Source organism: Thermobia domestica, chromosome 5, assembly GCF_964235325.1.
Source record: "Thermobia domestica chromosome 5, izTheDome1.hap1.1, whole genome shotgun sequence".
NCBI lineage: Eukaryota > Metazoa > Arthropoda > Insecta > Zygentoma > Lepismatidae > Thermobia > Thermobia domestica.
In genome coordinates this window covers 283452902-283459089 of record NC_137458.1, presented here as the reverse complement: position 1 = coordinate 283459089, position 6188 = coordinate 283452902, and the positions used below count along the sequence as shown (strand labels likewise).

Sequence of the window (6188 nt, the reverse complement as noted above, 5' to 3'; positions counted from 1 at the left end):
AGGATATTAGAATACTATTGGATGTAGTCTACAGCTAGATTTCTGAAGAGAGAACGCCTAAAAATGCTAGAGTGCAGAAAATACCAGAGTGTGCAAGTGAGATACTATAGAGTTTCAAAAGCATATCATTTCGTTTTGCCAACAAGACAATGTCACTATAATATTTCCAGGAAAGAAAAGATTCTGTCAGTTCTAAATGTGGACAACATCAACGAAAGGTATTGGAATCTGACATGATCACATTATATACAAATTATTGTAAAGTTTTAAGAATTCAGTATAAAAGGGGGGAGGGGGGAAGGAAGATGCTCAATGCGTAAATGATTATAAAAAATGATGTGGTAAACACTAATTTCGCTTCTCAAATTGCCGCAATGCATACCTTCCTAGCATGTGTTCTTCAAAGAATGTCTCCCGTAGTAACCTATGAGGTCTGCAATTGTATTTTTCTTTCTTTCTGAATCTTTATTTGCAAAATTGATTACCTCGTTAAGAAAGTAAATATTACAATTAATTTATGTGATTATATGAAAAGTTATGACAGTCATCTGAATTGCATTTGCTCTTTGGCATTCGTGTACAAAACTGCATGTTCCTAAGTGCAGTATTTTCTAAGATATTTGGACATTAAATTTTAGATGATATCTTGTGAGTATTCTCTTGCCTTCGATGATGATAAGACATCGCCTTCGGTTTCCACGCTTTTAGTTTTCCAAAAGCCAATTTATTTGCAAATGACAGATTTCAGTACTCCCTCTTTAAGTATAGGGAAGGATTATAGATATGGAATATATTTGCTTCTGCTTTGTTTTTATTTCAAACGACATATTTTTAAAAAATACAATTAACCAAGGTATCCGACACCTCCGACTCCAGTGTGAAGATTGCCACCAACTCTTCTCACAATTGCATTAAATCCATTGATATCATCAGCTCCGTACGTAACAATTCTACGACTGCCATCAGGTTCAATAAGGCTGTATTGTCCTCTGACGACTGGACCATCACGAACTTCAGTCTGTTGTTTGTTGTCTCCTGTGAGGCCGTCACTCACTGCGTAGCCAAATTGATACCGCGGGTAAGCCTAAACGATTCAAAGTTATTAAGCATGAATCATCTGTACATAGATTCATTTACCTAATAAATAACTAGGTAAATTGAGTCTTCCAGTTATAAAGACTCGAGTCCATTTACAGAAAATCCCACAAAACTTAGAAAAATGTAGGACTCGCATCTTTTGTAGAACTCGGAAAAAGTGTGAGTTTATGTGAAAAATCTGTGAGTTTATGTGAAAAATCTGTGAGTTTATGTGAAAAATCCTTAAATATTTCCAGTTCTACAAAGCACATCAATCCTTAAGATTTACTCGGAATCTGGGATTTTCTATAAATGGACAAGAGTTTTTCTGCAACCAGACTGCGCAATTTATGTTTATCTAAATTAAAAATATCTATAAAGAAAAGGATAGTTCTAAACCATTTAAGAAACAACATAATCCTTAGAAGTTTTGTGTATCAACATGAATTATTAGACATCCATGCTATCAATGGAAACAAATATTTAAATTGAATTACTTGACTCTGGTACAGTTCAATCCTAAGTAATCTGCTACAGTATATGTTTATCTAAATTAAAGACATCTATAAAGAAAACCATAACTTACAAAACATTCTTGAAACTATAAAATCTAATATATTGCATTAAAAGGTAAGATATTAGCAAGGATTATTACACAAATTTGATAGTACTTAAACAGCATATTATAATGAGCATTCGCTGATTAAAACTATTATTATAATGTTTATAGATTTCGAAACATTTTTAATTCTTAGATGTGAACCTAAAGATCAGCGATAAATACATACTAATTTTTATTTAATATTTTATTACTTTGAACACATTGACAACTAAATTCATTCTTTTAATCAAGCGAAATTGTTTCTTTAAAGTTCTTTTGAATAATTACTTTGTGAAAAAACTTTCTGATAACATAATACTGCGTTAGGTAAAATCAGGAAACAGTTTTGTATATACTAATATTTTGGAACTATAATTCAGTTATAGTTGTTTAATGAGACATGTATTAGCTTACATAATAATCATGTCCTCCAACACCTCCTAAAATGCCAACTGCATAAGCAGAAGACGCAACAGCAATGAGAGCGAAAATGATCTGAAAGAATGAAACAATATAAATTCTTAAAATATTCTTATAGTTTCTTATCGATTAGTATGCAAACGTAGTAGTCAAAACAATGGAAGTACACTTGAGCTCTAATACGTGTTCCTTGTGAGTTACTATCAACAAACATTAGGACAATACTACAATGGCTTTTATATGTTCTATTATGTGAAAGTAAGAAAGTAATTTGAGAGCACTAGTTCATTTTACCTTCTATGATAGTTTTGAGACTGCTGACTATAACCAATCCTGGGTACCAATCCAATCCTAATACACGCGTTCCGAAGAGAGTAAAGGGATTTGATGGGTAATATTTGTCCTTGTTTCTGCATTATTATAGAATTAGAAATCATAACTCTGAACTTTCTCTTTCTTACATTTAAGTACGATAGGAGCCCTCTGCGTTCTGGGTCGCATTGACCTGATGGAGTTACGGTTACCCTGTTATTATTTAATTGAAGACTCATTGTCAATGATTATATCTAGAGTTACGTGATGATCTGCATTGTATAGTACATAATATGTTGTATAATTTGTTCTCCAAGAAGATATTTCTTTGTATTATAAAGTGCAAGTAGAACTGTAGAACTAAATTCTCATTGAATCTGTACGGGTGAAGTTAGTATGACAGTTACTTAACCAATCAAGCCTCCTGATATTCATTTAATGTATACATTTAATATGCACAATATATACTTCACGGGCTTTAGTCTTTTATGATTATTATCTTGTTAATATGAATTTTAAGCATGCGTTTTAAAGTTTCATAATGTTGAGGATTTTTCCTCCTACAAAGTGTGGTTTATATGAAACTTAAAGCATTGCGTGGGGTATAATATATTCAAGGAAAAAAATGTTTTCTGGTGGGTCAAATACAATAAATCACATAATCAATATTTAAGATTTAACTCTCCACTTTTGAAAGAGGTTAAACATTGCCTGTATATTTTTAAAATATGGTTTAGTGCAACGATATTTATATAATATTTGTGATTTTTACTTACTGTGTAAGTGTTCATTTTTCGTAGTTAATTCGTACGAAAAACTTGTTGATCTGTACTATCTGCGGTCACTCCAGAAGATTTTATTTGATTTCATGCGGAAAGAAAGCTAATAATTCGCCACAATTAGGAAGGAAATATTTAGCCTCTTGGTTACCTACCCTAATTATTAAATCTTTACTTTCTTTCTTTTCAAATAGTAGTGTCAAATATATCTTAGCAATATTAGAATGTTATTACATCAGAAAATAATAATGAAAATTGTAAATTTTTCTTAATATTTTACAACAATTAATTAATGTAATGTAAGGGAAGAATTTTATTTTAATGAGGTTTTACTTGTTAACGACAATTTTTATAACATTTGAAAGCGAAAATTTCCTTAATTAGTCGGTTCATTTCCTGACATATTCGTATATAAACGCTTAAGTATTTGGTAAAACAACATATCTCTTCTTAATTTTCTAAGAAGCTGAGTAATCGCATCCGACATGGTAACGTATTTGTACATATTCTTATAATTATGATTATTGTTATGCGTAATATTTATTTGTTATATTTTTTCAGCTTTTAGTTAACTTTTGCGATTCAGTTGTAAAGCGTTCACCTCTGGTGCTAGGGGTCCCGGATTTGATCCCAGCCCCCGCCAAGTAAACTTTGTGGTGGACAAACATCTTGTACGTGGGTTTTCTCTGCATTATCCCGTTTCCTCCCACTTTCTCCATTCCGCCATCTCATTCATTACTCTTCATCACCGTCTCGTTTAGCCTAATCGGCATAACCGTAAGTCGTAAAACTCACAGATTTAATTTCATTTTTCATTCTTGACTTTTGCGAGTGAATTTAGAAATTTTTATTAGAAACCTAAGTCGATAGTGTAATCGTAATTATGGCAAAGCCACTGTTTAAAACATTCTACCATTTTAGACAACAGAAATTATTATAAAGTCATTCTGAAGTAAAATACGTACAAATAACTGCAAATATGGACACAGAAAACTTATAACATTTTATTAAATTTCTATAAGTGAACTACGATATAAATAAGCGAACTATAAGTAAATACGAGCTTGGCGGTATTTTTATATTTTCTAATAATGTGATCATGTGGCTGAACATATATCATGGAACATGTCTGTTGACCATGCAGCAAGGAACGGTACTGGTTAGAAGCTCGTGTAGAAAAAAAAGGGTTGGATGAGTCATGCATACATCTGGTCATAGGAGCTTCGTTATGATATGCTGAGGCAACCTTTCGAGAAAATGTATTTTAGAATGGTTGAAAACACTGATAACCTACGATGTTTGGGAGACGGTAATACTCAACGTCTTTTTGCTATAGTATGTTTCTGCCAAGCTCGGTGTATAAACGTCTCATGGTACGGAACCTGTTTTACAACTTCTCATTTTTACAGTTGGTTGGCAACATTGAAAAACTGGAGAACTTGGGAGAGGAATACGTCTACAGTATATTTTCTTCAATGACTAACGATGTTTATGCTACGTTTCATGGATATGCATCCAGTGGTACAGAAACCATCTTACACATTTTATGTACAGTTCGTTGGCAACACTGACTAAATGGATTTGTCAGGGTGCAAGGTGATATTACCAAACTCTTCCCCATGTCACGTTCTAGCAATGAGCAGAGAAAGAACATGATGGGCTCAGGCGCTTATGCGTGACACACCTTAACATTGATTTCTATTCTATCGAATATGCCATACATATGGTCACAAACACCAACAAATCGGCTACTTATAGGGTCAAGTTGCGGGTTTGACCGTAATTTGAAAACGGTTTCGTACTTCTCATAAGAAGGGCTTTCTGACGATATATAGATTTTCCAAGATACTTGGTACCGGTATGGAATCATTCCTAGTCAGTATTTCTTCAAAGAAACTTAACATATTATTTTTTACTTTTCTAACACAAGGGTTTGAATACCTAATATTTAAATTTACTCAAATTTAAACTTCATTAATTTTAGTTACCAGTACTTATTTTAAAACTATTTCATTTACAACATAAACAATTTAGATGTCACTTCAGAAGTTATTGCAGCTACATACCCCACACTCCAACACTTCCCTCATTCCTGTTGTTCGGCCATTTCGTTTTCAGGTGTTTACGTTTTCCTGAATATCTCAGCATATATTTGTTCTATCGAAATGAAAATTGCGGAATAAATCTCTATTTCAAATTTCCTTTAAAAATAAGAAACTACTGAGTCATAATGTTATAGGCATCACATTTTTACTTTTCTTATAGAAACAAACCCCAGACCCCCAAGCGATACCGGACTCCAATGTCCTTTGGACGAAATGTACTTTGAACTAAACATCCCTGGACGAAATATCCCTTGGACCAGTTGCATTTTGGACGAAATGTCCTATCGACCAAATGTTTTTGAACGAAATGTCCATTGGACCAATTATCTTTGGACGAAATATTATTTGGACCAATTGTCTTTTGGACGAAATGTCATTTGGGCCAAATTTCTTTGGACGAAATGTCAATGTCCTTTGTACCAATTGTCTTTTGGGCGAAATGTTATTTGGGCCAAATGTCTTTGGGGGAAATATCATTTGGTCCAATTGTCTTTTGGACGAAATATCTCTTGGACGAATTGTACTTTGGACCAAATGTCCCTAGATCAAATGTGTTTGGACTAAGTGTCTTTGGACGAAATGACCTTTGGACGAAAAGGGAGGTAACCGTATTGAATTTCCCTAGTTTGTATGGCTGCTATCGTTTCTCATTGTGAAACGAAACACGCTTATTAAATATGTGACATGTTTTATATGTGAAAGATCTCTTTAGTTTAAATATAGTTTGGCATAAATTATTACTTTATGTGTTTTGAAGGCTAATAAATTTATTTTGGAAAAGCTTATGTATAACAAATGCATAAACAAAACTTTTATATTGCAGATGACTTCAACACTTATCTTTGCCCTTCTGATGGTAGCCAGTACTTGCCACGGTATGTATGGATAATGTTA

The 6188-nt window shown here is 33.0% G+C and overlaps 1 pseudogene; it reads right to left on the bottom strand.

Moving 5' to 3' along the window:
- Positions 1-844: 844 nt before the first annotated feature.
- LOC145685548 (larval cuticle protein A3A pseudogene) lies at positions 845-5279 on the bottom strand (annotated as a pseudogene).
- Positions 5280-6188: the final 909 nt, after the last annotated feature.